The sequence below is a fragment of the Triticum aestivum genome, chromosome 5B, assembly GCF_018294505.1.
Source record: "Triticum aestivum cultivar Chinese Spring chromosome 5B, IWGSC CS RefSeq v2.1, whole genome shotgun sequence".
Taxonomy (NCBI): Eukaryota; Viridiplantae; Streptophyta; class Magnoliopsida; order Poales; family Poaceae; genus Triticum; species Triticum aestivum.
In genome coordinates this window covers 570207841-570219524 of record NC_057807.1, presented here as the reverse complement: position 1 = coordinate 570219524, position 11684 = coordinate 570207841, and positions in this window count along the sequence as shown.

Below are 11684 nucleotides of genomic sequence, written 5' to 3'. Positions count from 1 at the left end.
TATGAATTAATGGCCCGCCCTTGCATATCCTTCTTTGTACATCGGACAAGAGTCATTAAATGAAAATTTTAGGCATGATGATCTTATAATATTGTATCATCAGTGAGCATTCTGATATTAGAGCCAATGGATTGAAACTCGGCCCTTAATTGAGCGATCATACGGACGTGCGATGTTCTTGTTCTCTTTACATAAAGATGCACAATTTGTATAGCCATGAGTAAACCTAGGCATTTTACAGGGTGGTGCTTTAAAAAGCTTGACCCCAAAATCATGGGCTCAAGCCCGACCCGATACACCCAAAAATAATAAAAACGCAACCTATCTGCTTTTAATATTGATCGGTATGAGGTGTCTTTAACCTGTTTAGTGAATGGTTTGTTGCCATACGTGATGTGTGTATTATCTGCTTTTACGCAAAGGCATTGTGGGTGCTTAGCTCCTTTCTATGTATTTTCTAATCTAATGAACCGTGTTTTCAAGATTGATATGCTTGCCTCCATTTATTATAGACAATTTATTTATGTGACGCAGAAAGATATTATGTATTAATGGTGTTTTTCTTTCTAATATTGTGAATTAATGCATTGCGCTTCCATATCCTTCGTCCTACATCCGACCAGAATCGTTGGTGAAAATTTAGCATCTATGATCTCTTGATATTGTATCATTGCCAAACATTTATTTCCTTTATGCGGTTCGATGTTAGAGACATAATTTTAAAAAGCGGACTGGTGACTGAAACAATGACGTTGTTGTTTAAGGTTTTCACGGGTCGGCCGCCAAAGCAGTACGTGTCTGGTTATTTTACCATGATTTTTAAAATAAGGTCAAAATTTCATTGTCTTATCTTATTATGGCATCTTCAACAATGACTTGTAAATCGGACACCGCATCCGTCCGCAGACATGAGAGACTAGTCTGCGGACATGGATGCGGGAGACGGACATCCAATGCTATTCACATACATTTCAAGCCGCATTTCAACTAACTACACAAAACTCATCAAACACGATGGAATTCATCAAAGTTTGGATAGAAAATAACACAAATCATCCATACATAGCATGCAAAAAAGTCTAGTACAACAATAGTTCAAGTTCAATGAGAAATAGTTCAAATTCAACGAGATTAACCAAATATTCAACAAGTTCTTCATTAATGGATCATGTCGTCCCACACATACTGCCCCTCCATGCTCGAGTACACAGTCATCCTTTGTACTCTATAAAAACGTCATCAAGTTCAAATCAATGACATTTGACCGAACACTTATCGAGCGTGGTGTCCGCCATGGACGTCGTCAACAGGGGGCAGAGGGTACTTGGATGCAGACAGATCCTGGGTGGACGACGTCGTAGTACAAGGCTAGCGGGTGTGTGGGTGGTGGTTGCGGACGTCCGACAATTCATGGGTGTCTGCCGTAGAGGTACAACGACGACGTGGGGGGAGGAGGATGCAGATGCAGAGCAAGGAGGAGCATGCAGTGGAAGAAAATGGGGTCGGGAGGGGAATTTGAGTGGGCCGGGGGTGTCGGAGTTCTATGTGGCTGTTGTCCGGACACCCGCAAAGCCCCCTAGTTTGCTCCCAGTTTGCCGGAAAAGCGCGTCCGAACCGGTAGACCGACCAATACATGACAGTGTTGGATGGCAAAACACACCTGGACCGCGTGGTCCGGATGGATGCGAGTGGTTTGAGGGTCCGCTTTGGAGATGCCCTTAGATAACAAAAGGACCTCGCCCGAGGTGGTTACTAGGCAAAGGTTGAAGGAAATATGCCCTAGAGGCAATAATAAAGTTATTATTTATTTTCTCATATCATGATAAATGTTTATTATTCATGCTAGAATTGTATTAACCGGAAACATGATACATGTGTGAATACATAGACAAACATATAGTCACTAGTATGCCTCTACTTGACTAGCTCATTAATCAAAGATGGTTATGTTTCCTAACCATAGACATGTGTTGTCATTTGATTAATGGGATCACATCATTAGAAGAATGATGTGATTGACATGACCCATTCCGTTAGCCTAGCACTTGATCGTTTAGTATATTGCTATTGCTTTCTTCATGACTTATACATGTTCCTATAACTATGAGAAATATGCAACTCCCGTTTACCGGAGGAACACTTTGGGTACTACCAAACGTCACAATGTAACTGGGTGATTATAAAGGAGTACTACATGTGTCTCCGAAGGTACATGTTGAGTTGGCGTATTTCGAGATTAGGTTTTGTCACTCCGATTGTCGGAGAGGTATCTCTGGGCCCTCTCGGTAATGCACATCTTTATAAGCCTTGCAAGCAATGTGACCAAATGAGTTGGTTACGGAATGATGCATTACGAGACGAGTAAAGAGACTTGCCGGTAACGAGATTGAACTAGCTATTGGATACCGACGATCAAATCTCGGGCAAGTAACATACCGATGACAAAGGGAACAACGTATGTTGTTATGCGGTTTGACCGATAAAGATCTTCGTAGAATATGTAGGAACCAATATGGGCATCCAGGTTCCGCTATTGGTTATTGATCGAGAATAGTTCTAGGTCATGTCTACATAGTTCTCGAACCCGTAGGGTCCGCACGCTTAACATTATGATGACAGTTTTATTATGAGTTTATAAGTTTTGATGTACCGAAGTTTGTTCGGAGTCCCGGATGTGATCACGGACGTAACGAGGAGTCTCGAAATGGTCGAGACATAAAGATCGATATATTGGAAGCCTATATTTGGACATCGGAATCGTTCCGGGTGAAATCGACATTTTACCGGAGCACCGGGAGGTTACCGGAACCCCCCCGGGGATTATTAGGCCTACATGGGCCTCGAGGGAGAAGAGGGAAGGAGGCAGGAGGGGGTCGCGCGCCCCTCCCCTTCCTAGTCCGAATAGGACAAGGGAAGGGGGGCGGCGCCCCCCCTTTCCTTCCCCTCTTCCTCCTCTTTCCCCCCTTCTCCTATTCCAACTAGGAAAGAAGGGAGTCCTACTCCCGGTGGGAGTAGGACTCCCCCCTTGGCGCGCCCTCCTTGGCCGGCCGCCTCCTCCCCCCTGGCTCCTTTATATATGGGGGCGGGGGGCACCCCATAGACACACAAGTTGATCTACGGATCGTTCCTTAGCCGTGTGCGGTGCCCCCCTCCACCATATTCCACCTCGCTCATATCGTCGCGGAGTTTAGGTGAAGCCCTGCGCCGGTGGAACATCATCATCGTCACCACACCGTCGTGCTGACGGAACTCATCCCCGAAGCTTTGCTGGATCGGAGCCCGGGGATCGTCATTGAGCGGAACATGTGCTGAACTCGGAGGTGCCGTACGTTCGGTACTTGGATCAGTCGGATCGTGAAGACGTACGACTACATCAACCGCGTTGTCATAACGCTTCCACTTATGGTCTACGAGGGTACGTGGACAACACTCTCCCCTCTCGTTGCTATGCCATCACCATGATCTTGCGTGCACGTAGGAAAATTTTGAAATTATTACGTTCCCCAACAGTGGTATCAGAGCCTAGGTTTTATGCGTTGATGTTATATGCACGAGTAGAACACAAGTGAGTTGTGGGCGATACAAGTCGTACTGCTTACCAGCATGTCATACTTTGGTTTGGCGGTATTGTGAGATGAAGCGGCCCGGACCGACATTACGCGTACGCGTACGCGAGACTGGTTTCACCGTTGCGAGCACTCGTGCTTAAAGGTGGCTGGCGGGTGTCTGTCTCTCTCACTTTAGCTGAATCGAGTGTGGCTACGCCCGGTCCTTGTGAAGGTTAAAACAACACCAACTTGACGAACTGTCGTTGTGGTTTTTATGTGTAGGTAAGAACGGTTCTTGCTAAAGCCCGTAGCAGCCACGTAAAATTTGCAACAACAAAGTAGAGGACGTCTAACTTGTTTTTGCAGGGCATGTTGTGATGTGATATGGTCAAGACGTGATGCTATATTTTATTGTATGAGATGATCATGTTTTGTAACCGAAGTTATCGGCAACTGGCAGGAGCCATATGGTTGTCGCTTTATTGTATGAAATGCAAACGCCCTGTAATTGCTTTACTTTATCTCTAAGCGGTAGCGATAGTCGTAGAAGCAATAGATGGTGTAACGACAACGATGCTACGATGGAGATCAAGGTGTCTCGCCGGTGACGATGGTGATCACGACGGTGCTTCAAAGATAGAGATCACAAGCACAAGATGATCATGGCCATATCATATCACTTATATTGATTGCATGTGATGTTTATCCTTTATGCATCTTATCTTGCTTTGATTGACGGTAGCATTTAAGATGATCTCTCACTAAATAATCAAGAAGTGTTCTCCCTGAGTATGCACCGTTGCGAAAGCTCTTCATGCTGAGACACCACGTGATGATCGGGTGTGATAGGCTCTACGTTCAAATACAATGGGTGCAAAACAGTTGCACACGCGGAATACTCAGGTCATACTTGACGAGCCTAGCATATACAGATATGGCCTCGGAACACGGAGACCAAAAGGTCGAACGTGAATCATATAGTAGATATGATCAACATAGTGATGTTCACCATTGAAACTACTCCATCTCACGTGATGATCGGACATGGTTTAGTTGATTTGGATCACGTGATCACTTAGATGACTAGAGAGATGTCTGTCTAAGTGGGAGTTCTTAAGTAATATGATTAATTGAACTTAAATTTATCATGAACTTAGTACCTGATAGTATTTTGCTTGTCTATGTTTGTTTGTAGATAGATGGCTCGTGATGTTGTTCCGTTGAATTTTAATGTGTTCCTTGAGAAAGCAAAGTTGAAAGATGATGGTAGCAGTTACACGGACTGGGTCCGTAACCTGAGGATTATCCTCATTGCTGCATAGAAAAGTTACGTCCTGGAAGCACCGCTGGGTGCCAGGCCTGCTGCTGATGCGACTGACGACGTTAAGAACGTCTGGCAGAGCAAAGTTGATGACTACTCGATAGTTCAGTGTGCCATGCTTTACGGCTTAGAACCGGGTCTTCAACGACGTTTTGAACGTCATGGAGCATATGAGATGTTCCAGGAGTTGAAGTTAATATTTCAAGCAAATGCCCGGATTGAGAGATATGAAGTCTCCAATAAGTTCTATAGCTGCAAGATGGAGGAGAATAGTTCTGTCAGTGAACATATACTCAAAATGTCTGGGTATAATAATCACTTGATTCAACTGGGAGTTAATCTTCTTGATGATAGTGTCATTGACAGAATTCTTCAATCACTGCCACCAAGCTACAAGAGCTTCATGATGAACTATAATATGCAAGGGATGAGCAAGACTATTCCCGAGCTCTTCGCGATGCTAAAAGCCGCGGAGGTAAAAATCAAGAAGGAGCATCAAGCGTTGATGGTTAACAAGACCACCAGTTTCAAGAAAAAGGGCAAAGGGAAGAAGAAGGGGAACTTCAAAAAGAACAGCAAGCAAGTTGCTGCTCAAGAGAAGAAACCCAAGTCTGGACCTAAGCCTGAAACTGAGTGCTTCTACTGCAAGCAGACTGGACACTGGAAGCGGAACTGCCCCAAGTATTTGGCGGATAAGAAGGATGGCAAAGTGAACAAAGGTATATGTGATATACATGTTATTGATGTCTACCTTACTAATGCTCGCAGTAGCACCTGGGTATTTGATACTGGTTCTGTTGCTAATATTTGCAACTCGAAATAGGGACTACGAATTAAGCGAAGATTGGCTAAGGACGAGGTGACGATGCGCGTGGGAAATGGTTCCAAAGTCGATGTGATCGCGGTCGGCACGCTACCTCTATATCTACCATCGGGATTAGTTTTAGACCTAAATAATTGTTATTTGGTGCCAGCGTTGAGCATGAACATTATATCTGGATCTTGTTTGATGCGAGACGGTTATTCATTTAAATCAGAGAATAATGGTTGTTCTATTTATATGAGTAATATCTTTTATGGTCATGCACCCTTGAAAAGTGGTCTATTTTTATTGAATCTCGATAGTAGTGACACACATATTCATAGTGTTGAAACCAAAAGATGCAGAGTTGATAACGATAGTGCAACTTATTTGTGGCACTGCCGTTTAGGTCATATCGGTGTAAAGCGCATGAAGAAACTCCATACTGATGGGCTTTTGGAATCACTTGATTATGAATCACTTGGTACTTGCGAACCGTGCCTCATGGGCAAGATGACTAAAACGCCGTTCTCCGGAACTATGGAGCGAGCAACTGATTTGTTGAAAATCATACATACTGATGTTTGTGGTCCAATGAATGTTGAGGCTCGCGGCGGGTATCGTTATTTTCTCACCTTCACAGATGATTTGAGCAGATATGGGTATATCTACTTGATGAAACACAAATCTGAAACATTTAAAAAGTTCAAAGAATTTCAGAGTGAAGTGAAAAATCATCGTAACAAGAAAATAAAATTTCTACGATCTGATCGTGGAGGAGAATATTTGAGTTACGAGTTTGGTCTACACTTGAAACAATGCGGAATAGTTTCGCAACTCACGCCACCCGGAACACCACAATGAAATGGTGTGTCCGAACATCATAATTGTACTTTACTAGATATGGTGCGATCTATGATGTCTCTTACTGATTTACCGCTATCGTTTTGGGGTTATGCTTTAGAGACGGCCGCATTCACGTTAAATAGGGCACCATCAAAATCCGTTAAGACGACGCCTTATGAACTGTGGCTTAGCAAGAAACCAAAGTTGTCATTTCTTAAAGTTTGGGGATGCGATGCTTATGTGAAGAAACTTCAACCAGATAAGCTCGAACCCAAACCGGAGAAATGTGTCTTCATAGGATACCCAAAAGAGACTATTGGGTACACCTTCTATCACAGATCTGAGGGCAAGATTTTCGTTGCTAAAATCGGATCGTTTCTAGAGAAGGAGTTTCTCTCGAAAGAAGTGAGTGGGAGGAAAGTAGAACTTGATGAGATAACTGTATCTACTCCCTTATTGGAAAGTAGTTCATCACAAGAACCGGTTCCTGTGACAACTACACCAATTAGTGAGGAAGCTAATGATATTGATCATGAAACTTCATATCAAGTTTCTACTGAACCTCGTAGGTCTACCAGAGTAAGATCCACACCAGAGTGGTACGGTAATCCAATTCTGGAAGTCATGTTGCTTGACCATGATGAACCTACGAACTATGAGGAAGCGATGATGAGCCCAGATTCCGCAAAATGGCTAGAGGTCATGAAATCTGAGATGGGATCCATGTATGAAAACAAAGTATGGACTTTGGTTGACTTGCCCGATGATCGGCAAGCAATTGAGAATAAATTGATCTTTAAGAAGAAGACTGACGCTGATGGTAATGTAATTGTCTATAAAGCTCGACTTGTTGCGAAAGGTTCTCGACAAGTTCAAGGAGTTGACTACGATGAGACTTTCTCACCCGTAGCGATGCTTTAGTATGTCCGAATCATGTTAGCTATTGCTGCATTTCATAATTATGAAATTTGGCAAATGGATGTCAAAACTGCATTCTTGAATGGATTTCTGGAAGAAGAGTTGTATATGATGCAGTCAGAAGGTTTTGTAGATCCAAAAGGTGCTAATAAAGTGTGCAAACTCCAGCGTTCCATTTATGGACTGGTGCAAGCATCTCGGAGTTGGAATAAACGCTTTGATAGTGTGATCAAAGCATATGGTTTTATACAGACTTTTGGAGAAGCCTGTATTTACAAGAAAGTGAGTGGGAGCTCTGTAGCATTTCTGATATTATATGTAGATGACATATTATTAATTGGAAATGATATAGAATTTCTGGATAGCATAAAGGGATACTTGAATAAAAGTTTTTCAATGAAAGACCTCGGTGAAGCTGCTTACATATTGGGCATCAAGATCTATAGAGATAGATCAAGACGCTTAATAGGACTTTCACAAAGCACATACCTTGATAAAATTTTAAAAAAGTTCAAAATGGATCAGGCAAAGAAAGGGTTCTTGCCCGTACTACAAGGTGTGAAGTTGAGTCAAACTCAATGCCCGACCACAGCAGAAGATAGAGAGAAAATGAAAAATGTTCCCTATGCTTCAGCCATAGGCTCTATCATATATGCAATGCTGTGTACCAGACCTGACGTATGCTTAGGAATAAGCTTGGCAGGAAGGTACCAAAGTAATCCAAGAATGGATCACTGGACAGCGGTCAAGAACATCCAGAAATACCTGAAAAGGACTAAGGATATGTTTCTCGTATATGGAGGTGACAAAGAGCTAGTCGTAAATGGTTACGTCAATGCAAGCTTTGACACTGATCTGGACGATTCTAAATCGCAAACCGGATACGTGTTTTTATTAAATGGTGGAGCTGTAAGTTGGTGCAGTTCTAAACAAAGCGTCGTGGCAGGATCTACATGTGAAGCGGAGTACATAGCTGCTTCGGAAGCAGCAAATGAAGGAGTCTGGATGAAGGAGTTCATTTCCGATCTAGGTGTCATACCTAGTGCATCGGGACCAATGAAAATCTTCTGTGACAATACTGGTGCAATTGCCTTGGCAAAGGAATCCAGATTTTACAAGAGGACCAAGCACATCAAGAGACGCTTCAATTCCATTCGGGACCAAGTCCAAGTGGGAGACATAGAGATTTGTAAGATACATACGGATCTGAATGTTGCAGACCCGTTGACTAAGCCACTCTCACGAGCAAAACATGATCAGCACCAAGACTCCATGGGTGTTAGAATCATTACTATGTAATCTAGATTATTGACTCTAGTGCAAGTGGGAGACTGAAGGAAATATGCCCTAGAGGCAATAATAAAGTTATTATTTATTTCCTCATATCATGATAAATGTTTATTATTCATGCTAGAATTGTATTAACCGGAAACATGATACATGTGTGAATACATAGACAAACATATAGTCACTAGTATGCCTCTACTTGACTAGCTCATTAATCAAAGATGGTTATGTTTCCTAACCATAGACATGTGTTGTCATTTGATTAATGGGATCACATCATTAGAAGAATGATGTGATTGACACGACCAATTCCGTTAGCCTAGCACTTGATCGTTTAGTATATTGCTATTGCTTTCTTCATGACTTATACATGTTCCTATAACTATGAGAAATATGCAACTCCCGTTTACCGGAGGAACACTTTGGGTACTACCAAACGTCACAACGTAACTGGGTGATTATAAAGGAGTACTACAGGTGTCTCCGAAGGTACATGTTGAGTTGGCGTATTTCAAGATTAGGTTTTGTCACTCCGATTGTCGGAGAGGTATCTCTGGGCCCTCTCGGTAATGCACATCTTTATAAGCCTTGCAAGCAATGTGACCAAATGAGTTGGTTACGGAATGATGCATTACGGAACGAGTAAAGAGACTTGCCGGTAATGAGATTGAACTAGGTATTGGATACCGATGATCAAATCTCGGGCAAGTAACATACCGATGACAAAGGGAACAACGTATGTTGTTATGCGGTTTGACCGATAAAGATCTTCGTAGAATATGTAGGAACCAATATGGGCATCCAGGTTCCGCTATTGGTTATTGACCGAGAATAGTTCTAGGTCATGTCTACATAGTTCTCGAACTCGTAGGGTCTGCACGCTTAACGTTACGATGACAATTTTATTATGAGTTTATAAGTTTTGATGTACCGAAGTTTGTTCGGAGTCCCGGATGTGATCACGGACATAACGAGGAGTCTCGAAATGGTCGAGACATAAAGATCGATATATTGGAAGCCTATATTTGGACATCGGAATCATTCCGGGTGAAATCGGCATTTTACCGGAGCACCGGGAGGTTACCGGACCCCCTCGGGGGTTATTGGGCCTGCATGGGCCTCGAGGGAGAAGAGGGAAGGAGGCAGGAGGGGGGCGCGCGCCCCTCCCCTTCCTAGTCCGAATAGGACAAGGGAAGGGGGGCGCCCCCCCCCCTTTCCTTCCCCTCTTCCTCCTCTTTCCCCCCTTCTCCTATTCCAACTAGGAAAGAAGGGAGTCCTACTCCGGAGTAGGACTCCCCCCTTGGCGCGCCCTCCTTGGCCGGCCGCCTCCTCCCCCCTGGCTCCTTTATATACGGGGGCGGGGGGCACCCCATAGACACACAAGTTGATCTACGGATCGTTCCTTAGCCGTGTGCGGTGCCCCCCTCCACCATATTCCACCTCGGTCATATCGTCGCGGAGTTTAGGCGAAGCCCTGCGCCGGTGGAACATCATCATCGTCACCACGCCGTTGTGCTGATGGAACTCATCCCCGAAGCTTTGCTGGATCGGAGCCCGGGGATCGTCATCGAGCTGAACGTGTGCTGAACTCGGAGGTGCCGTATGTTCGGTACTTGGATCGGTCAGATCGTGAAGACGTACGACTACATCAACCGCGTTGTCATAACGCTTCCGCTTACGGTCTACAAGGGTACGTGGACAACACTCTCCCCTCTCGTTGCTATGCCATCACCATGATCTTGCGTGCACGCAGGAAAATTTTGAAATTACTACGTTCCCCAACAAAGGTAAGGCTTCAACCTACCACCCACGCAACTTAGTTCAATCGATTTCCATGGGTTTGGGACGAAACAATCCTTAGCTTAAGGAACCACTTAGGTCATCGATTTTGGTTTTTCCCGATCTGATCGACAGTCCAGACCGGTTTCTGAAACCATGGTTAGAGTCATTTGATTGGAACTCACCGCTTAATCGAGTGATATCACGATGGTTCTTGTTAGTTGTATACATATATGCATTACTTGTATAGCCATCGAGTATAATACATTTCATAAAACCATCACTTATTCTTAGTTGATATTCATCCACTTATGGCGGCAAGGAACCACATAATTCTCTTCCTTCTCCCACAAAAGCCCCTAAATGTGTCATCGAGGCCAAATCCACTTGTCCTTCTCCTGCAAAAGCCCCACTCTTACCAACTCATCCCACCTGATGTTCCGCTGTCAGCAGTTACCACCGCATAATTTACGCCTCCCCCCTCCACCATCTCGCCATGACCTCTCCACCTTGTTTTCTCATAGAGGAGATAGCTCCATGACTTTGATATATCGCCGTTCACCATCCGCCGTCCTCAAGCACAGATCCAAGTTTAGGCGAGGTCACGAGCATGCGAAAAGGTTAGTCCACCTCCCGTATTGATCTAGGGTTCCGGGATATGTCAGAGGTGTATGTGGCTAGTGCAAATCCACATCTAGATCCACAAAGCTTGAGTCGGCATATAGAAGGCGGCCCACTCATCCTTCCCAGATTTGGCAACAATCGAGTTTTTTCGGTGATTCGATGTCGTAGGGGAAGGGGGAGGGAGGGAATTCATAAGGACCGGCGCAAAAAAGGCATCTGAAGTACTACGGTTTCTGCGTGCCTATGTTTCAAGTTTAAGGATCCGCCATCAACTAAGGGAGGTAATAGATCTGCAAGAAGTTGGTTTTTGCCTCTTTCATCGTCGTTGGTTCAGAGTCTTTGGATGCACTACCATCGATGAATATGTTAAAAATGTAGATATCAAGTTTGCGCTTGTACCTGTTTGTTGTGATGTGCACATCTGACATTATACATTTTGAACATGTTCATGGATGTTGGTGCGGAGGGGCATAACCAACCCATGGTTCATCGAGGGATCCATAACTCAAACCTTGTCAACGACGAAGGCCGGAAATGCCTCAAATCCGCGCCTTCACTT